Source organism: Lichenostomus cassidix, chromosome 1 (genome assembly GCF_008360975.1).
Source record: "Lichenostomus cassidix isolate B80296 chromosome 1, HeHo_3.0, whole genome shotgun sequence".
Lineage (NCBI taxonomy): Eukaryota > Metazoa > Chordata > Aves > Passeriformes > Meliphagidae > Lichenostomus > Lichenostomus cassidix.
Window position 1 is genome coordinate 47,377,894 of NC_139479.1, and position 23,448 is coordinate 47,401,341.

The window sequence follows — 23,448 nt, forward strand, 5'->3', positions numbered from 1 at the left end:
CCCGGCGGTGGAGCAGGCGCAGGCCCCGCCCTGCCGGGAGCCGCGTTCGCTCCGCTCGGCCCGGGGCTGGCCGTGCGAGCTCTCCGCCCGCAGCCCGGGCCGCGCTCCGCTCGGGGCGGCTCCACCGCGGCTGCCGAGAACGGCTCGTCTTCTAACTCGTCTTTCCCTTCTCTTCGCTTTACAGCTCTCTTCTGGGGGGCTCTTACAACCGAGCCCAGGGCCGAGCCCAGATGTTTATCACTATTGATCACCACGGGGCGAGAAGATGTGCAATATGGCACAGAAGACATCTTGGGCACACGGAGAGCGATTTTAAATAGGCATCTACCTAAAATAATTAAGAGTCCTGAGTCCGTTTGCCTGCTGTTCCTCTGAAGGCAATGCACCGTTCTATGGCAAGAAAGTGTGATTTTCCTCTTCTTTCTTCCTCCTAAAACTCAATGTTCAGATGTTTGTGACCTCCTGGAGTAAAGCCAGTTAAAAACGCCTGCACCCATAAAGGTGAATCGGATGAGGCTGACTCATTTCTAGGTTCCCGAACTGCCAGATGCGTAGCTGTGGCATGCAATAACTTCAAATAGCCATAGATGCATCTCTTGGCTGCAGTGGAGAGTGTTTGCATGTGCTACTGTATAGCTGATCTGCAAGGCAAATGTTCTCACAAAAGTGGCTTCTCGCTATCAGTAATGGCCAGCACGCAGAACGTTATCCTGCAGCTCAGGTCATCACCTTTACATAGCTGCCTGCTGACCTGAGCAGCAGGGTAAGTGTTTTTTTGTGAAGGCACTCATCACTCGTGAGCTGGGTGAGGACTTGTGGGAGTGGAGTGAAGTGCCAGGACGTGAGCGTGGGAGGGCAGAGAAGTGGAGAGCGAGCTCCATTACTGGAGTTAGGTTTCTGGATGGGGGTGGGAGTGTAGATAGGCAGGATTATAAGGGAGGAGGAGGCGGAAGCATGAGACTCAGTGTGTGTGCCTGGGACCTTGCTCGAAGCCCATACCTAGCCAATGGAGCAGTTACTAAAGCTATCCAAATGAAAAGAAAAACATGTTTGTAAATTTCAGGCCTATTCTGTTTGTTGTATTTGTTTTGTTCTTTCTACAACTCTGTTGCACATCAAAAGGCCTGGCAGTTAGGAAACAAGGTTGGCAGAGAAATACAGGTTAGAAATGGATTAATATTATTTTCCTAACAGCATTTTGTCCTTTTTCCTCTTTATACATAATGAATGTTTAATTATGCTGTCCTAAAAGGAGCAGTTGTTAGTGAAGGTCGTCTTGAGTTTAAGAAAGTTTTTGCAGAGTATTGCAGTGTGTTTCAGTTACCAAAATCTCGTAATTAAATTTCCAGATTTTATGGGACATGGGCTTTCGACCATTCATGTGATCAGTTTAACTCCTAGCATCGTCTGTATCATTAGCAACAATTATGTCCAAAGTAAACTTTTTCTGAAGTGTTGCATGTGACATCTCAGCCCAGGAAGTTGTCACCCGATCTCCATGGCTTTTCAAGTGTTGTATCTCAACTCTGCAATACACTGTACTGGAAACTCCGACTAGTTGATAGCTGCCAAATGGAATTTGAGCCTGCAAATATTGGAATACAATTGAGTAAGCATTTATTAGATGTAGTAAGCATTTATAAGACGTAACCTTCAGTTCTGACCTCATGCAAGTCATGTCTTTTAAGGGAAGAAAGGACAGTAGGCAAGAACCAAAGTGTATTTAATAGGAAAACTGGAAATATTCCATAGCGCTTGGGAAAAGAGTCGATAGAGGAAGGAGCAGATTCAGTGAAGATACTACAGCTGTGTGTAGAGAGGAAGTTTCATGCTTAGGGACAAATTTTTGATTGGGGAAATAGCTTATATACAGAAACCAAACTTCTTTTACTTCAGGAATATCAGTGCACTTATGGGACTAATATCAAAGCAGACCGTGTGACTAATTTAGGCTCTAAGTATGCCCTTCTTTTGGTTCTTATTCTTTCTGGATTTTTTTTTTTTTTTAAGCTATGTAACTGGATAGGAAGTTATGTCATTTTACTGATGAAAGGCTGAAAAAGGACAATCATGCATGTCTTTCAGATCTTTGTATTTTCAAAATAGTGTTATCTGTATGTTTTAATTTAATTGTCTGGTTCCAGAGGTTTTGACCATGACATAATATTAATCTATAATGCAAGGCAACTGGCAAGCAATCCAATGTTCCTTCACATCACCAAACCATAGAATCACAGAATGGCTGAGGTTGGAAGAGACCTCTGGAGGATATCTGGCCCACCCCCCTGCTCAAGCAGGGATACCTAGAGTAGGTTGCCCAGGACCAGATTTTTTTAATATCTCCAAGAATAGAGACTCCACAAGCTCTTGGGGCAACTTTAGCCAGAGCTCAGTCACCGTCACAGAAAAAAATAAAAAATTCCTGATATTTAGAGGGAGCCTCCAGTGCTTCTCTGTGGGCCCATTGTCCTGCTTCTATCTCTGAGCACCTCTGAGAAGAGCCTGGCTCCATCCTCTATGCACTTTCCCTTCAGGTATTTATATACGTTGATGGGATCCCCTCTGAGCTATCTCTACTTTGGGCTAAGGGTCCCAGCTAGTGGAGACTTTCTTCACAGGAAAGATGCTCCAGTCCCTTCGTCACCCTGGTGGCTCTTTGTTGGACTCTCTCCACTGAGCCCATATTTCTCTTGTACTCTCTTGTACAGAATATATATTGAATGTAGGAAATGTGTCTTTCAGAACTGCTAGGACTTTACTAATCAGATGAACAAAGCATATTGACTGTCCTGTTGAGTAAAACACTTGAATGTCAGTTTTAAGTTCTACTTGTTTTAGTTTGACCTTTCTTAAACCTTAAGGGCCTACAATGACAGTAATGGTTAGAACTGTTTTCTGGATCCTGCAGAATACTGGTTTTAGTCAAAGAACTGTATTTAAAGAAACAGAAATAGTACTCTAAATAGCATGTAATCAAAATAGTTTCAAATTTATATTTAAAAGAAGTATTGCTGCAGATTTTTTTTAGGAAAAAATGAACTTAATTGCTGTTACTCAGCAAGTTTACAACAGTTTAAACTTTGTTCCACCATGAAAATGAGCCAAGAAAAGAATCTTCTTGGTAATAATAGCTCTTGCAAGCCCAGTTCTGCATAAAGTTGACTTGAAGGATGGCATCTGTATTCAGGCAAGTCTGAACATAATTGCACAAAGGCAAGCAGTATAGGACTGTTGGAAATTCCAATCTTGTTTTTCATTCATTATTCAGTCAATGGCCAGCAAATGAAAAAGCACAGTATTTAGCTTTACATTTCTTCACCTGTAAAAGCCTATTCAAATTTCTAAGGTTTCTTATGGAAGTTACAGAGTAGGTAGATTTCAGGACTACGCTGATTTTATCAGAGCAAAATTACATAAACCAAATACTGCATGTTTATATTATCCTATAATTTTGTACTATTTGAAGTAAATATAGCAGTTACTATAATGTTTTACTTGCTGTACCATATAAAGAATTTAAAAATAAAAGCTGTATATTCCTACCCAAAACCTGGGAAACGAAGTAAAATTTTAGGTTTTGTAGCTTTGTTTTATGTCTTTAGCATATGTTTTTAAACCTTTAATAGAGTTAATGTCAGTGAGAAATAAATATTTTTCTTCCAAATTGAACTCTAATGGAATTAATGTACCTAATTTACTCATGGACTGACCCTAAAGCAGGCTGTGAATTTATTGACTTTATTTATTTTCCTCTGTGTTTTCAAACTCCTTTTATAAACTATTTGTTTTTAATTCCATGTTCTTAGTTATGTAAACTGCACAAGATTTGTGATCTCTATATGGGCTTAGATAGTTACTTTAAGCAGGAAGTTGGTTTAAACAAACCACTGGGACTGAATTTCTTAAAAAGAAACAGCAGGAATTTGGCATGGTTTTCTTCATCTTTTCTTCTCCTTTTTTAGGCAACATAGGCAATGCCAGAGTCATCAATAGCAGGAACACTAGGCTACTTTTAAGATTTTGTAGCTGAATACAGATTTTCAGTTACATTGTCATCATCTGTGTTCAGTGTGTATATACATGTGTATAGTCTTGCAAATCTGGTCTTTGTATATGCCCAAATACCATGCAGATATGTCTGAACCAGGTTTAGAAATCATTACTGCAACACAGAGCTCAGGCTGGGAAACATCTCAAATATTTGCCTTGGTCTAGGACAGATTTTGCAGCCTGCATGGATTTCTTTACTGCCACAGCTATTTCCTGCTAAGTCACAGAGACAGTTTTGAACGAGCTCAGGTATGTTCTGACAAGCTACTCACAGCTGTGTATTGCATGTGAGGATGTCTAACTTGGTAGCATGGTTAGATCCCTGCTTCTCTTTGTTTCCTTTACAGCTTAAGTAAATTACCTTTGCTGACTACAAGCACAGTTAAAGCAGGAGATCACAGAAGTGAAGGAACATCATCTTTCAAAAAGACATAGCTATGCTTCAGGGAGCCAATGCTCACATTAGCAGTAGTACAGCTTCTTCTGTCCAGCTCAATGGTTTTGCAGGGAAAAAAAAGAGCATAATGAGCTGCCACTGCAAGATGATTGCTTAGCCAGTTCTGTGCAGTAAGCCATAAGTCTAGAGGAAATGGTACAGAGTCCATAAATAAAGGCTGAGTCAGTGTGTGCTTGTATCTCAGAGTAGATTCTTCTTAAAAAGTCATATTTCCATGTAATGTGACACATTGAGAATAAAGAATGAGTGCAAAGGCTGCTGGTGACAGAGCAGGGTCTAACAGACTAAAAAGGACCTGTGAAGTCCCACCATTTTTGGAGAGGCATGGGTACTTTGAGAGAAGTCAGTTTAAAGCAGAAGAATCACAGGACTAAACACGTGTGTAGCAGTTTGAAGTTCTCTTTAAAACTAATTTTTCTCTTAAAAATCTGTGAGTTTATAAATATTTTTTTAAAAATCCCTTGTAATAAAATATAAATATTTGTGTGTAATGAACACTGACGGTGGACACTAACTTAACACACCACAAATGCCAAAAGACAAGAAGTAACTAGAATTTTTTTAAATTTATATGGCCTAGTTTTTCAGTGTGTTTTCAGCTAGAGATCTGATGTTAAAAACCTGATGTTGATAGTTGCCAACATGTGCTGTTATGTAAACATGCAATGTTTAACAAACAAAAAAATCCCCTTATGGCTTTGAAGTTGTCATTTAACAAGTGAGGTTGAATGGAATGTGCAGAAGTCAGTCAGGGTTGATAAAACTGATGACAGCAAAGCTGAAATACAGAATAAAAAATGTAAATATACACCAAACTGTGAAGGAATGTGGGAAATATGTGAGAAAATACCTGCAGTTGGAAAATAAAGAGCAAGAAAACAATCCCCAAACCTCTGAGATCTGTTGGGAGAGAAATGGAGGAAATGGTAGAAAATAAAGACATCTGTAGGCCTAGTGCATTGAAAATAAATACAGATGGATGCTGCAAGAATAAACCCAATGCTGTTATGAAGACGTATTTGGACAAGATACTTCCATTGTGATCTTGGCAATACTTGTAATTTTTGTAATATCAATAAGGCATGATTAAGTAGAAAACAGTTTTAGTGTGTATTCCTTGGGAAAAAATTATTCAAACATTTGTTAACCCATTTATCTGAAAGCTACTTTGATTTTCAAATGGCTGTATGCAAAAAAAATCTAATCAGTTAAGGCCTTGATGTTATCTGGAATTCATTTTGTTATACCAGAAGAGGAAAGACCAAGCAATAGATACACAAGTAACTCCATGCTCTTGCAGTGCCAATATTGCTGTGAACTATTAACTGCAAAGCATGGTTTCTGTCCTACAGGAACAGAAGGAAGCTGGATATGTATTTACAATAATTTACTGCTAGGTCAGTAAGTCTGAAGTGTTGGCATTTATCCTAAAACTTAGAACACAATATGAAAATCTATTCAAAAACACTATAAAATGAAAATGATCTTTTCAGTATTCAAATGATGCTTATCATGCAAATCAGATGTGCTGTGACACTGCTCTGCACAGTCCTGATAGTGGGTTATTTTCTAAATAACTTTCAGTCTGTTCGTTATTGTGTTTGTTCCCCATATTTACAGCTCTTGAGTAGGCTTTATGCCCAAATTTATTTTCTTCTACATAAAATAAAACTCCTCATAAATCATAAACCTCTTTTGTTAGGAACCCCCCTTTATGCTGTGCTCCTAATGCAACTGCACTAAAAACCACAAAGTGAACAGAGCTGTTGAGTTGTTACAGTGGCTCCTTGTAATGCCAGCTTAGTCTCCTTTGAACATAAGTCAGAATACAAACAGAAATAGAACAGAATATAACAGAAATGTTTTTAACCACCAGAACATCAACGAGACCTAGCCAGCTGCAATGCTAACTCAGCCTAAATTCTGGCTAAGGCCCCATGCCTTGAGTTTCCTGTTGAGTCAGCATTCTGTATCTTGGTTCAAATGACTCTTCAAAAGACTTTCAGAAGATTTCTGATGTACATAAATTTTACCTATTAACTAGCCACATAAGTTTAGGTAGCATGTGAATATGACCACTTACCTCAATAGATAATTTGCTAAAAATGGAGAAAAATTTTCTTTTTCACTGGTCCAGCATGCTAACAGTCAAACAACATTGTGTGCCACTGTCAGAATTTACTGTGCTATTCCAGATAGAGGCAATTGCTTAAATTTTATCCAGTCACTGCTCAGGAATTAGTAATATGCAAACACATAAAAATTGCTCAGGTCTTGTGCACACTCTTGTTTGAAAAGCATGTACGTTTCCGGACGAAATGCCTAGTTTGGTGAATCTGAGTGGAAGTGTCCACCAACATTCAAGTTGACCTAGGGCTGCAGTGGCAGAAAGGAAAAATAAATTTTGAGGAATAATCTTCAGTGGAGATTTCCACTGAAGCTAGCTTTTGTTCCATTGTGTGGTAGGTGTAGGTAACTTCAGGCATGATATTTCAGCCTTCCTGTCAGTTTTGAGGCAAAGAAGGCAGTGCTGTTCTTCAAAGTCTTAAATGCTGGTGGGAATATGCAGAAGTGCTCTAAGCCAAGCAGTTCAGTAAGTGTTTGATCCTGCACATGCTTATGGGAGTTCAGCTAATTGAAAGGAGAAATGCTTATCTTGAAATATTTGTCAGCTATGTTGCCCTGATTTATTCTACTGTAGAGCAGTTAGCTCACCTAAATGTAGATGTTTCTGTCACAGATGTCTGCATCAGATCCAGATATATGGGTATTTTTATAGTGAGTCAAGAAAAACAGGCACTTTCATGATGCAATTAATCTCATTTTAAGATATATGCTCCTGGTCCTGTCACTGGGCACCACTGAAAAATGTGTGGCCACGTTTTTTCATTCCCTCCCTGATGGTATTTATGCACATGGATGGGATTCTCTCAGCCTCTCTTCTCCATACCCAGCTCTCTCAGCCTCCTCAAGGAGCCAATAATGAAAGGTGCTTTCAGGGACTTGGTACTTGCCAACAAGGAAGAATTGGTCAGGGATATGAAAGTTGGAGCAGCCTTGGCTGCAGTGTCCATATGACCACTGGGGTAATAGGACACAGAAAGGACACAGAGGAATACCCAGAGAGGAGGAAGCAGGGCAAAAATCAGGACCACAAGCCTGCATGTGATCTCCAGCTTCTTCCGAGAACTTCTTGGAATAATCCCATAGGATATGAGCCTGGATAGAAGAAGGGTCCAGGAGAGCTGGTTTATATTCAAATATCAAGCTTATCCTTCCAGCTTAAGAATGCTCCATCCCAACAAGTAAGAGATCAAACAAAGGCAGTAGGAATCCTGCATAAATGAGCAAGGAGCTCCTAAACTAATTCAGATATAAAAAAGTGTGTGAGATGAGGGACAAGACAGGTGACCCAAAGGGTGTGCAGAATGTATCTTTAATAAGGGTATGTTTCTCAAAAAAAAGAGAAAATGGCAGAAGGTACTTTATCTCAGTGTTGGAGCTTATTTTATTTTATTTATTTTATTTTATTAGGATATTTCATTTGATTAACCCTTTCTTCATGGAAATTTGAGGAAAAGGATATTTAAGGGCTAATTTTTCTCACCACATAATAAAGGAAGAAAGATGAAAGAGGGAAAGATATTCAAGCATTTGAATAGGAGACAAGTCTCCTGTACATCTGGAACTGTTTTCACATGCCACCCATATTCTCCTGGAGACGACAACCTTGTGGGCATCAACCACCATGCTTGTTCTGCAGTGTGCCCAAAGCAGAAATAAAACAAACCCATAAACCAGGTGCATATCTCAGAAAAGAGAATGAATAACTGGGGATCAAGACCATGGCATGTTCCAGCCACAAGTACACTGAGCAACAATTAAGTAAGCTTATTTCCTTGTAGTTGTCTAAAAATCAGGTGGCTGTTATCTGATTTGTTTCAGCCTTTGCTTAGCTTTTTATATTTGAATGGCTTATTGCAATGTATATTTTTATAAGTAGTAGATACAACATATGGTTTTTCTTTCTCTAGTGATCTATGTATGATGCTAGAATAAAAATACATGGTTGAGAAGTACAGGCATAGGATGATAACTGGAGCCTTAACAGTAGAGACACAGGATGATAACAGAGGCCCCTGGTTGTAAACAATTTGAGAGCTGCCAGTTACTGGCTGCCAAAGAAATACAGCCTTGGCAGATGGGTAAAACAATTTAGGGATAACAAAAAGAGGAAAAGTCAGGTCTTTGTTATATGTAATATATACTGTCAATAGTAGATTTTGATGTAATATGAATTGTGAACCAATGAATAAAGAGCAAGCAAATTGTGTAGGAAGTACATAATAATGACACTAAGAAGACCCAAGAATGAGGAGGAGGAAACCATTGATACCAACATCATATTTTCAGTAAAGAGAGGTAAGAAGCCTCCCACATCATAACTCTTCCATGGATATCTTGCCATGACATGCCCCTCCCTGGACAGAAACCATCAACCTTAGGACAGGATCTCTGTGTCACCAGAGGGATGGTGGAAAGATAAGCATAGTACCAGAGAAAGGGACAATTACTATAAAGTTTGAGTATTTTTATTTTCACAGTATAAGTATAGGGATGAGCCATAATATTTGGATAATTGGAATTATAATTGATAGTATCATTGTGTTCAGACTAATAAAAATTATTTGATTAGACTATCAAGACTTTAATTAGACTAGTAGTAATTTCCCAGTTCTACATAAAATGTATGTGGCCCACATAAACTCTACAAGTTGTATCACACCAAACAGGCAGGGGTGACCTAAGCTGCAATTTAAAAGCAACAAATTAGTATTAAGTTTGTGGAGAACCTAGTTTGTGGGCCTAGATTCTTAAAACTTGATGCAACTACCAACTGTATTGATTTGATTTCCATGGACTGTAACAGGAGGTGGGGTGTCAAACTCATATACAGGCATCTAGCTATGCCATGCGTGCCTTCAAAAAGCTTCTGAATGAGTGTTTTGACATTCTCATTGCATAACTGAAGAGAAGCCAGGTACTAGCACTCAATTCATGGATGCTAAATACAACAGTCAGTCACAGAACCATGTAGCTTATATGAGATGTGAAGGTCAACTGAGCCAATTCTGCTCAAAGCAGGCCCAGTAAGGTCAGGTTTCTCAGACTTTGCCTATCATTTTGCGTATCTCTCAGGATGGAGAATCTGTTTCAGCTAGAGAACATTAAGTCTCTTCTCTCTGTTGTCTATAAGAAGGTCTTCCCTGCTAACTTTAGACAAGGATTAGTGAAACACTGAGAAACTCAGTGTAAAATCACTGTCGAGTGTGTAATTGTCATGGAGAGGAGACTGGCCTAAATGTTTGTGGGGCTTCTTTTGTCTGACTCAGTCTAGTTATAATGCTTTTATGCAACCTCAGTTTTCTTCCTCCTTCAGCAATTTTTGGAGATACAGTCATAACTCTGAGCAAGCACTCGGAGGAAAGTTCCTCTCATATAAACTCCTCATATATTTCTTAGCAAAAGAAGCCAATGGACACAAAAAAATTGGAATCATACCAAGGCATGAATATTTTTAGCACCAGATGTCTGAATGAACTAGAAGACCCTTAACTCCATCTGGACCAGATGTCCATAAGACCAGAGCTAAGAGGGGAAAAAATACAGCTTTTCAGGCTTTTTTCTTTTTTTTTCTGAAAGAAAGGTACTGCTTAATTAGTAAATATTTTTGTCATGGGAGTTTAGGGATCTGTCACAGAATTAACCTCTACTAGTTCTGAGAAGGCTGCTTATCACCAGGGTACAAAGTTCAGATTTAACAAAGAACAAAGCAGTATGGATCTTTGCTGTAACTTGTTATTCTGCTGTTTCTAAACATTATACCTGGCATATATTACTGAAAAGTGCAGTGATTCACATGTCAGAGAGACTAATAATGAAGTAATTCAGGAAATCAGTGCCAATATCCTCTATTTTTCAAGATAAACAGGCTATTTTGTCCAAGTCTTGCTGGCAAATTAATATATCCAGTAGATCAAATTGCTAATTCATTTCACTAGTAGTACTGCTGCTGCTAAAAGCATGTAATTATATTTAGTGCCTCTATTTGTAAACCCCATTAGAATTGGTTTATGTGATCATCATCTCACAGCCTGGGCTATAAGCGCTCTTAAATTTGAAAGACTTAGATTAAATGCCTCTAGCAGGAAAAAAAATACTGCCTACACAAAAATGAATTACTAAAGCAAAAATGGCAATGAGTCAGTACATCGATGGCCCCAGTAGTTAGTGACTGGCTTATTTCCCAGCAGCATGAGTAGGAAAAAAACCAAACCACTATGTGGTGACTAGGCTTCTTTCATTCTTTGTATTTTCAGTGCAGAAGTCTGGCAATATTCAGGATACAAACACAATCCCCACGGACATTGCTAACTAGAATACATCTTAATTATGTGCACAGCTGGAATATTCATAGACAAGCGCTCCAGCTTGGTTCTTCAGAAAAATAAACAATTATATGTTGACTTTGTATTGAATGTCATGCAGAGTTCAAGGTTTGGAGTACCTGCCTCCAAATCTGTAACTGATTTATGTCCACAATAACGAGGAAAAGCTGCAGATCTCAAACAACTCTCTGCTGTTTTCACAAAATGAAGCATGCAAGAGTGAGTGTAATGATTGCTTGAGATTTTTGAATAGTCCCTTTATGATTCAATATCTCTAGCAAACTCTAAAATCCGCCACGATTTTCTCTTCTTTTTACTTCAAACTGCAAGGTGCAATCTAATTTTCTTTCATAGTAACACATAGTCAATGATACAAACTAACTGATTTCCCATTGTGAGCAAAAAGGAAGCAGCATCTGATGTGCAGCCCCTCAGCACCGGTTATCTCCTCAAGAGCGTGGCAATGGATGCAAAAAGACATAAATACAAGTTGTTTGGTGTTTATGAAAACACATAGAGTTAGTTTATTAAGGCCACAGGAGGATCTTAAATGTCTGAAATGATTTAAAGACAAATAAACACAGGTAGCTGACAGCAATGAGAATTTAAGGTTATTTCTGAATTGCAGGTAAATGCAGTGAAATCGCTGTTGCTGTGAACCTTGCTATAGAAAATCTATAAATGCACAGGAATGAACTCTTCCTGAAAGACCACTTCCTTTCTGTAAATTTCTATGGAACAAAAGCAGATTTCTTGCAAAAACACTCATTCACCTGAATGAGAGCAGAACTGGGTACTTAAAAAGGAAGGCAGATAAAAACAAGGTTAGTCTAGCAGCTAATTCTAAGGGAAAGTATGTTTTCCCTGGCTGCCTCAGAGAGCTACTACATTGTCTGACATTCCCCTGAAGCAGTGTCCTTGTCTGTACAGAGGCTGGATGAAAGGTCTCGCATTGCACTTGATCAGAGTGAGGCGCAAATGCAGAAGATGCTGTGCCAAAGTACACATTAGTATTTGATTTTTTAAAAATACCACTGTGTCCAAAGCTAAGGAACAAATACAGTTTTATATTTTCCTGTATCTTAGCACAATAAAATGTTGTCACTTCAGCAAAGTATGAATAATTGATTCAGTGAGTCATATAATTCGTTTTTAAATAAGTCTAGAGTAAAATAATAGTGCCTTTTGCACTAACAGCTAGTACCACAATAGTAGAACTTCCTATGTTTAAAATAAGCAAGGCTAAACTAAACATCTTTGAACTGTGACAGCCCGATATTTTGTATGTCCTTAACTGCTTCATATGCTCAAAGTCATGAAGCAGGATTAACAGGATTCATAAATCCCAATGAAATAAACTCAGGTGTCATCCTGAGTTTGCTCCAAAACTTTTTTCTTCAATATTATTTTCTGGAATAGAGTTGCTGTCCCATGAATCAGAACACAGACTACTGGAGTTTAAAAAAGCGTAGCCATAAAATAACTTGTGGCAGTGATTGGATTTGCCCCAGTTCCTGGGAAAGTAAGGCTGGATGACTGCAATTATTTCCTTTCATTGTCTCCCTTTGCTTAGTTGTGCTACACAAGTTACCAAATCAACTGGAAATGCTAGATTAAAAACAGACAAACAAACAAGCAAACAAGCACTCCCACCCCCACCCTTTCCCCATGGTTTGAGAATCAAAGAGTAAACTCTAGAGAAGGCAGAGCAAGAGATCAAGAGAACAGCTAGGACTTAAGCTGTCAGAGTCTCTTTTTGACTTCTCTAGCTATTATCTGACTCTGGTGGAAAATTGGTTTTTTTCCTGGAATTTTGTGGATAATAAAGTATCATAGAAACATGGAATGGTTTTGGTTGAAGGGACCTTAAAGATAATATAGTTCCAACTCCCTTGCCATGGCCAAGACACCTTCCACTAGACCAGATAGCTCAGGGCTCCATCTAATCTGGCCTTGAACATTTCCAAGGATGCGGCATCCATAGCTTTGCTGGGCAACCTCTTCCGGTGTCTCTCCACCCTCACAGTAAAAATTTCTCCCAAATACCTAACCTAAACCTCCCCTCTTTCATTTTGAAGCCATTCACCCTTGTTCTTCACTTCAAACAAGATCCTCTCCGGCCTTCTTGTAGGCCCCCTTCAGGCTCTGGAAGGCTGCCATAATGTATCCCCAGAGCCTTCTCTTTTCCAGGCTGAGCAATCCCAACTGTCTCAGCCTTTCCTCACAGGAGAGCTGCTCCATCACTCTAATCATGCTGGTTGCCCTCCTCTGGACTCACTCCAGCAGTTCTGTGTCCTTCCTGTGCTGGGACCCCAGATCTGGATGCAGCACTGCAGGTGGGTCTCACCAGAGCAGAACAGAGGGGCAGAATCCCCTCCCTGGCCCTGCTGCCCACACTGCTCTGGATGCAGCCCAGGACATGTTTGGCTCTCTGGGCTGTGAGTGCTCATTGCTGGGTCATGTCCAGCCTCTCACCCACCAGCACACCCAAGTCCTTCTCATCAGGGTTGCTCTCAATCTGTTCATTCCCCAGCCTGTGTTTATATCAGAGGTTGCCCTGACCCAGGTGCAGCATTTTGCACTTGGTGTATAATACCCTTGCATTTGGTTGTACAGTATTCCCTCCTGGAATCTGACTGGGTTGCAATTAAGTATTGATGAGAAGTAAAAACACTGGTCTAATAGCCTCTACCTCCAAGGCATTTAATATTTGAGAAATATCTGTAGCTTGCATTACTCCTATTGACCTTTTTCCTATATTAGATATGTAGAATTTATAGGTGTGCTTTACATATTCAAAATTATGAGTTCAGAAGATGCTTTGAAAAATTATGATGTCAGCTGGTGGACACTAAACTTTTGTCTGTCAGAATACTAATGAGGGAAGTTTACTCCCTCTGGATCTCACTCCCAAAATCTGTCAGTAGTAGAAGCTCAGAGAGGGGAGTAAGAACAAGACAAGCACATAGTGACACATCATAGAATAATTGCCCAGCCTGTAGCTTGCAAAGCATATGCACCATCTTTGTATCTAACACTCCCCATAGAATTTCCTTCAATGAATTTATTCCTTGCTTTTTGAACTCTTGTGATATTTTAACATTCCGGTGCCACATGGCCAAAACTTCTACATGGTGTGAAGAAGTATTTCCTTTTCTGTTTTTTTTTCTTTTTTTAAAAAATCTGACTCTCACCACCTTTATTTGATACCCCTTATTGTTTTTTGTCAAAAAGATAATCAGCAGTCCATTATCTCTCTCCACACTTTTCACCCTACTTATGCAGACTGCTGCCTTCTCTTTTTCTGACCTCCAAACCAGTGAAGAGCCAGTGGTAGAAGCACTGCCTATACAGCTCTTGAGGAGATGGAGTGAGGCAGAGGGAAACATGGAATTTACTAGCACTGGAGAATATCTGATAGAGAATGAAAATGGCTATCTTTTTATTTCAAAGAAAACAGTTACAGAAAAACTGAGAGAATGTTTGAGTAAGCTTCTTAATTATCTCATAAGCAAACAGCTTTTTCTGGAAACCAATATGGCAGAAATATGTTTTTAAATGAACGAGAGGAAATCAGATTGCTTGGGAACAGCAGAATGACATACTGGTAAATCTCTTGATTAATTATAAAATGCTAAAGATAACAAAAAGACTTAACAAACTAGGTTTAGTAGTCTGAAGATATCTCAGTGGAACAGATGAACATAACAACTTCAGAGAAATCATGATGAGATTAGTTTGGAAGATTATCATGGCATCTCTATCATTAATTCCGTCTTCATTACATGATCCCAAAATCAAAGGAAATGAGAAGGCAACATCAATATAGGATTTAAAATAAAGCTATTTCTATGGGATCAAATATTTTATATTTGTCAGCTACTCAAGAAAATAATGAAAAATACTATTAAATATATTGATTTTATAAAATTTAGGGGGAAAAAGGCACATTGTGACATTCTGTAAAATAACGTCGGGTTTTGATGAAAAGTTAGGAATCTTAAAATATTTAAATGATAAAATTAGGTGCTGGAAGCTGAAAAATGTATTATATAGATAAAGAAGGAAATTTCTTTGGTATATCAGTTTAGGAGTACTCGGGGATATGCGGTAGCTTCTTTAAAATGACTACTGAAAAATGGTTTAATAAGAAGATAAAATTTTCAGAATATCACAACTACAGAAGAGTTCCACCATCCTTTTAGATATGCTAATAATTTGGTTATGAAATAAGATACATAAGATGTGGGAAAAAAGGAATTATTCAACTTGGACAAAAGAATTTGAGACTGTTTCGGGTTAATGATAAGACTCTCTCTTTCGAGAGCGAAGGGCTCCGACACCCTCTCCCCCACCCACAACAGAACTTTTTAGATGGAAGTGAAGAAAAAACTATTTATTTAACAAAACTACGCAGAGTGCCCTACAAGGCACAGGGGAAGGGGAAAAAACAAGGTGAAAGGCAATTATTCAACCTGATTAAAAAGTTCTTTTTTCAGACGCAGTCCCTCTTCTCTTCGCCCCCCACCCGGGGCCGGGTGGAGCTCCCTGGAGAGCTCTGCTGTCCTCTGGCCCTCCTGGGTTTCCGGGTGGCAAAGCAGATCGAAGAGAAGGGGTTTAAACGAGGAAAAAAGAAGAAGAATGGAAAAAACGGGAACAGAGCTCACTCCGACCCCCGTCTAGCACGCAGTCTCTGCCGGGCGATGAATCTTCTCCCGGAGCAAGGCTTGGAGAAAATGTTTTTAAAACAACCCGCGTTTCTCTCTGCGGCTGGGTGCAGTTAAAGAGACAGGACCACACATTTTACACATTTTTTTCTTTCTTGGGCATATAAGCCAACGATAGGGGATAAAGGATTATCATATCATCAATCTAAGACAGAGACCAACAGCAACAAGAAGAAACTTATTATTGTAAGCTGACAAATTGTATTAGCCATCAGCCTGTAAACATAAACATTAGTAAGTTAAAGCAATTGAAATTACTAAAAGCATTAAGTGAGAATTATTTGGGGACAGAATAAATCAAGGCCTAAGTGCAAAGACGGAATGCTTATAATTATTCTTCAGATAATTTCAGCACCAAAAATTAATTGTGAAATACTTTCTCATATAAAAGACTCTTAATGGGGTTTTTTTGTTGTTTTTACAGATGGAACATTTGAGTAAGGAAGACAATTCAACATATTATAAAATTAGGTATCAATTTATATTTAGCTCAGTGAATTTCATTTTTCATAGATTTATAGTAACATAATTGTCCTTTACATTTTCCATCCCTTCTTCAAGAACACCTCGAAAGAATAAATAGGTTCAAAAGAAAGGATACACCCAAGTGTCATCTTCATATGAAATAGGCTGATTTTTTCACTTTCCTTGAAAATTTTTCCACTTTGAGTTTTTAAAGGATCATCACCTTACCAGGACCACCAAAGACTGTGTGTTCTTTAAGAGAACTAATAATTTGAGACAGTCATACCAACAGAAAAGAGAAAATTGAAGTGTGTCATGCGATGATATACAGTACTGATGTCGCTGTTTTTCTTACTAAAGCAATCTGAGGACTGATGAACATCAAAATACTGAGTTGTAAGTTATGCCTTTGATATTTTCATGGTTCATTGAAGCCAAAAGAAGCTGTGCACTTCAAAGAGTGAAGTCTGTGCAGAGTCTTTTTTTTCCCATTTTGAGCAACTAACATGAGGATATATTTTACATATTTGCAGCCTGAAAATTGTTAATCAATTAGTTTTTAGACATGACTTGTTTGAAAATGCATTGCTATAGCAAAGATGGTAAAGGAGGATAAGCAAACCAAGTCATCAGTGTTTCTGTTTTATTCACAACTATTTTCTGATGATAACTCAAATCTTTTTGTGTGCCTAAATTATATACAAATGGGTAATGGTAGCAGCATTTCTGGGCATTTACTGAGCAGCCAGAGGAGAGGAAAGCCAATACAGTGCTCAGAAGTGATCCAGCTGGCAAGTGGCATCGGGCTTGTCTCTTAGCCATCAAGATTCCTCCTGCATTAAGGAAGAACTCTTTGGCCTGTACTCATTCAGTTATTCAGGCCAATGTAATTTTTAAAATGGGTCTATAATTAGGCCCTAAATCCATACATTCAACTTAAGCAATCGAACTTTCTAAATTGTCAAGCACCTGGAAATTTCCAACATCAGCTGGTTGGGCTATATTAAGAAAATAAATGTCCCAAGGACTGTTCTCTGGCACTAAAGGCAATTGGCATGGAGCGGCCCTCACCCCCACAGCTATGTGACTAGGTCCAGAACAGGGTGGCCTGACCTAAATTGCCTGTTGGGAAAGGTCCCTTACCCATGCTGTTACCCAAACCATGCCTAGGAATTGTTAGAAGGCTGGGCAAAGCCTGGACTTCTCCTAGGGATTGTACTTGTAGATTAATGATACAAAGCATTAAAGTGCCTGAGGATTCTCTCCAGTATTTTTAAATTGCTAGCACAGTCATGACTAGTAAGCACTCCTAGATGTTCAGGATTTCTAAAAATAGACCCTCTTGTTTGGTTATTTTTTTTTTAGTATGTCACTGCTCCTGTTTGCCAAAGATTAGCCAAAGCCACTTTGTTCATTTATACTAATATCAGTGAGAAAAGACCTTCCATAGTATCTTTTCCACTAGACTAGGATGTTCTTTCCAGCTTTTCAGCACTTTGGTTTCTCAGAAATGGTATTAACACATTACCCCATGAAAGTTAGACTTTGATTGTGCAGTCCTTTGTGAATTCAGTCTTGTTCCTTGCACTGTATTTTTTAGGCAGGCAGACTATGATACTCTTGCTTATATTAAAAAATATCTTACTCTGAGTAGCACACTGGCATCAGTGTGATTACTTCTGGTGGAAATAAATAACAGTGGTAAAAACCACAGATATATGCAGTTCTTGGGAGTCACTCCCCACTTTATTTTCTATGGGTTTATGATTTTTTTCTGGTCTCTGTCACACAGCAGTTGAAACTTGGAGCTTTCACAACATCGTAAATCAACAAAGAAAAGGAAAAACAGATCATAATGCTGGTTTAAAAGTTAAAAATTAAAGGTGTTCATGGTAAGACCAAAGTTATTTTAAAAGGAAGAAAGATCAGAGTATTTGCATCTCTTCATGCTTGCTTAAGCTTCTAGCAAAAAAAAGAAAAAGGAAACAGTTATTTGGTTTGAAAGGCAAAACATCATGAACTTTTCAAAGACAACTCGTATGAAGTTACCTTTGTGAATTGCTCTGTTTCACTGTTAAGCAGAAATATGTCCTTAGCTCCTCAAATACCTCCAAGCACTGACCATCATGAGTGGGTGGCACGAAAGGTACCAATGGGCACTGTGTCATGAAAGGACAGAAGGACTAATCAGAAGGGAACTGCCATCAGGATTATATGAAAGGAAACCTAGGGACAGAAAAAATTCATTGTCCAGTGGGCATTAAAGAGTTGTATTCGAGTCTAATCACATGTTTTAAGAAAATATTCTTGCAGACCTCAGATTGTTCTAAAATTCCTTCAATTTAGTATTTAGAAAGCCAGAGAAAGGGAACAGTGGTCTACCTGTATGTAAGTCTACCACGTCCATAAAGTGGCAATGAGGACAAGACTAATTATTCCATAGCTGACAAGTATAATCTGAAAGTTGATTCAAACTGAATTCAATAATTTAAAATCAAAATTTAGTTAAGGAGATTTCTTATCTTCCATTTGAATGAAAAACTACAAGGATTCATAAAAGGAGCTGCTATTCCTCTTGGTTTGCTATTAAAAAAAAAAATAAATTTGTCTGAAATGTCTACTTCTTCTAGTATAATTCAAGGAGAGAATTATCTACACATGAGATCTTGAAACTATGTTTTTGGGTTCTACTGTAAAAGAGAGCAGCCAAATAGCAACAATAGCTAAGATTAAGGCATCAATTTCCTCCATAAGTAAGTAAAAAGGCACTGCTTCCTATAGAGAGTACAGTAACCCTCAGGATCTCTCAGAGAAAGGAAAAAAATATTCTTAACAAAACTTCGAGGAGAAGCTTTTAAACATTTGGTAGAATTATTAGAGTGGCTGCCTATTGTGCTTACACCTCCAGTTGAGTTGCCTCAATACATCAGCTGTACAAACACAGATAGAAAAGGACCTGGAAAATATCTAGTACATTTTTCTCTGTTCTTCAGAGAGGCTTTTGGCTGGCTGTTTTTTTGGTTGTTGTTTTTTGGTGTTTTTTTGTTTTTTGGTTTTTTTTGGTTTTGTTTTTGTTTTGGTTTGGTTTTTTTTGGTTTTTTGCCCTGGGATGACATGCAGGGTAAAATTCATCCTTTCATTATGCCACTGAAATAAGCAGAACAGAACTGGAGATTATTTTTCCCAAAGTATGTGAATGTCTAATTTATATATGTTATATAATTTATATTTATTATCTTGAAAACTTCCTTATAGGCTATGCTGTGGTCAATCAGACTAATGAAGATATTTCATGTAATAAGAACTACAGAAATATTGATTCTCCTTTTTTCGTCTTCATGTTCAGGCTGCGCAAAGGACTGTACATAGATTTTGAGACTCCAAACTCCATTTGAAATATTATGTAATACTCAAAATGCATATTACTGTTACAGACAGCAGTAACATGATTATAAAAACAGCAAGACGTAGCAAAGTAGAAAGGCATTACAAATAGAGCATAAAATGGTTACATATTCTCATATAATTTTTTTTTTCATTTACACATCATCAAAACACAAAATGGAATATTAAGTGGCAAACACCATCACTAACATTTGTTTTTCTAAAAAATTAAACAAGCAAGAGTCAAGTATGTTTTTTTTATTCTTCATAGACACACAAAAAAAACCTGGCTAGTCACTCCAGCTTACTGTTTATCAAGTCTTCAGCAAGTCTGAAATCTGTGTTTCTAAGCATCTTTCCTCTCTCAAATAGTCCCAGACTTTCAAGTTACAGTGTCTTAATCAAGGGTCACTTTCTATTTTATCATAGCATATTTTTTATGTGTGAGGCATAGACATGCCTGCACATTCGAGCAATACCTGCTTTAATAAATAAGGACATGAATATCATTTTTAACAATCAAGCCTTTAAAGAAAAATATAGAAGGCTTGTATGAAAGCACATTTTAATAGCACTTATTTTGATTTCTGCCATTCAAGGAGGTGAGTGTTCAGCATGTATTCACAAAAAATTACTGACTGGTTCAATTTAATGGAAAGAGAAGCTGCAGAGCTCCATATCTAGAGATAGTTCAAAATAAATAATTGTGCTAAGTTCAGTAAAAATCATGAATAAAGATGACAGAAGACTGACCTGTAAATCTTGACAGTTTTTTCTGTGAATGTCTACTGGAAATATATTGAGTTATTTAACCTACCACAGTTATAAGAAAAATACAAAGGAGGAAGAAAAGTCTTTTAATCCTAAATGGATAATCATAGTATGAAAAAAGTAAACCTAGGCTAGCAAGATCTGTCCTAGGCTACTCATGGTCAAGAGCCAATATTTGAAAGAAAAATTTTTGTGACATGATGGTAATTAATTTTACTGAGTGATAACTATGGTTCCTACAGAGAAAATGTGACTCTTCTGCAGTGGCCTTCAGGCAAATAACTGAAGCATGTTAGCACAGAAAGATTCCTGTGTACAGCAGATGTTCCAGTGAAGACCTTGCAACAGCATTAATGTTGTCAAGTAGCAATAATAAAAAAGATTAGATTGAGATAGAGTTTTCTATAATTATCTAGTACAAAATTAATCCATCAATATGTGTGAAATCTACAGTTTGCAATAATTATGGAAACAAAACATACATGTCTGTGAACGAGATGCTGAAACAAAAGAATGGTAGCCAGTCCTTACTTCTGTACTCAGGAATCCTGACTTGCACCCTGTTGTGAATTAGCAATGCAAACAAACTTCAAAAGGAAGTACACATTCCCAGAGTCCAGTCACACATGTGCCTCAGCGTGTTAACGTTTGAAGACAAAATATACCACATAGAAGGAGGAATTGTGTAAGGAAGATGTACATTTTCAAATGCAGTATCACATTCTTGATTTGAATTATTAAAAGGAAAGATGATGTTGCTTGAATCACAAAGGAAAATGGTAATAATGTGCAAAGCCATAGAAGAAAAGCAACATAAAGTGCCTTGTTATAATGAATATACATGAAAAGTCAAAGGTCATAAAGCACAGAGTACTCAAATTGCAAGAAAAAATATGGTTATAGTTAAGCTAAAGGCATGGTTTTGAGAAGCCTAGAAATAAAAGTGGTATTGACACTCCATGGAATTGTTGACTCTTTGTAATAAAAATACGCAAAAATGGCAAGGGTACTTCTAGCAAGCTTAACTTTGGGATATTTTTCTCCTATATAGGAGATTCAAACATTGAAATGGATGGATAAATACTGACCTTTTTCATACAAATAACCTGAATAGAGTATTCAGGGGAAAAATCAACAGTATTATCTCTATGATAATTTATTGATGTACTTAATCGTATTGTTTGTTGTCAACACATTATTAGTAACATAAATAAACATGCCAGTGTTTTTTATATCTATACAGCTACAAAATGTATTACACAGTTTGTGCTGAGTTACTATTACATGGGTAAAAAGGACAAGATGCAGTGGTAGCATGAATGTTATTTCTTAAGCCTATTTACAAATTACATTAAGAAAGGTACATTAAGAAATCAGACTGTGTCCCTTTGCTACAAATCACAGTCCCAGCAGAAGCACTTAAATGAGCTATTTATGATTTTGCTGGTGCCAACAGAAGCTAGGTTTAGTAGCAGCCATACCATTCCCTGAGGAATGGAGAGAGCTGGCCCTGTGAATTGTTCAGGAAGGAGTCATGGGTCATGGAAGAAAGGGCAGAGGGTACAGCCTTGTGCAAGGTGTAAGGGGCAGAGACAGAAAAGGGCAAAATATCAGACAGAATTAATAGAGAGATGGAAAATTCCACGGTCTACACATTTATTGGTTTGGTATCAAAGAGGTCTTGGATCAAAATATAAGAATTTGAGGAATGCAGTCCAGATTTTAGATATCTTTCTTTTGGAGAAAGTGTTTTAACTGCTATAATGCTGTGCAGAAATAAATTCTTCCTTCCCTCCCTGGTATCTAACTAGGCCCTTCAGGGAGCACATACACCGAGATGGGATCCACCTGACCTAGTTTTGGACTCTTAGCATCTTGATAATTAGATCTGAGTTAGCTGTCTGGACTATCTCCATAGTGAAGAAACAGTTGTATAGCACCATTCCTCGCAGTTAAAATAAATACTCATAATAAATAGGTCAAACTAATCACTTCCTAGAAATGCTGTTAATTATAAAGGGAGATGAAGGTGACTAACAGAGACATGGGTCATAAACACACAGGATAATTCAGGTTACAAAGAGCCTCAATAAGTCTCCAGCCCAACCTCCTGCTCAGTGAAGTCAGACCAGGTTGGTCAGTGTTGTGTCCAGTCAAGTCTTGACCACCTCCAAGGCCAGAGATGGCAAAACCCCCCTGGACAGCCTGCTTCCCTGCCTGACTGTCCTCATGTGGAAAAAATTCTCACTTATATCCAGCCTGTCTCAGTTTGTGCCTCTTGTCTCATCTCACCATTCACCACTGTGAAGAACAAGGCTTCATCTTCTTGCTCACCTCCCCACAGGCCCTGAAGCTTCTGTTAGGTCTCCCTGAATCCATGACTTCTTCAGGCTGAACTAGCTCTTGTTCTCAGCATATTCTAATAGGCCAGGTGGTGCCCAAACCACTCTGATTGTTTTCCATTGAACTCAACTCAACTTCTTGTACTGGGGAGTCAAAACTGAATGTAGTATTTTCACAACCATAGAATGTTTTGGGTTGGAAGACACCTTTAAAGAGCATCTGGACCAATTTCCCCTGCAGTGGGCAGGGACACCTTTCACTAGAACATGTTGCTCAAAGCCCCATCAAGCCTGGCTTTGAACACTTCTAGGAATGAGGCATCATAAATTATCTGTGCTGCCCACCAGTCAGTGTGTGCAGCAGAAAGGGGCTAAACATGGGGAAAAACAAGGGGCTTAAGGATTAAGTGATGGCAGGAAAAGCCTCAAATCAAAAAGTGTTTCTGTTTAGGATAAGACCTAAACAGCCATGTCAGTCTTTGTGTCTATGTCTAGCCTGACCTGCAGGGGTCATGCTGGGCAGTCTTGAACCCCTGACAGAACAGACATTGAGGCACTGGTTTTTGTCTAGTCTCAGTGCCTCTTTCTTTCCCTTACAAATGAATAAGAAATTGATGCCACAATCTGCCTGTGTCTTGCAGCTAGCAGTGCATCTTTCCTGAGAAATATGAAAATATTCCTGGGTTTGATAATGCAAACAATATCATTGTGGTCACACATTGCTCAAGTAGTGAAAATGGTTCACCCAGTTTGCTCAGAGAAAAGAAATCCCCTAGTACTGACACCAGTTCTGTGTCATGGCC

The 23,448-nt window shown here is 38.3% G+C and overlaps 1 long non-coding RNA gene across 1 annotated transcript; it reads left to right on the forward strand.

Moving 5' to 3' along the window:
• Positions 1 to 7: 7 nt before the first annotated feature.
• On the forward strand, positions 8 to 5,517 carry LOC146444622 (uncharacterized). Its single transcript, XR_014851574.1, has 3 exons — positions 8 to 2,534; positions 4,216 to 4,299; positions 4,398 to 5,517. It is a non-coding gene; the product is annotated as an uncharacterized LOC146444622 (long non-coding RNA).
• The last annotated feature ends 17,931 nt before the right edge of the window (positions 5,518 to 23,448 follow it).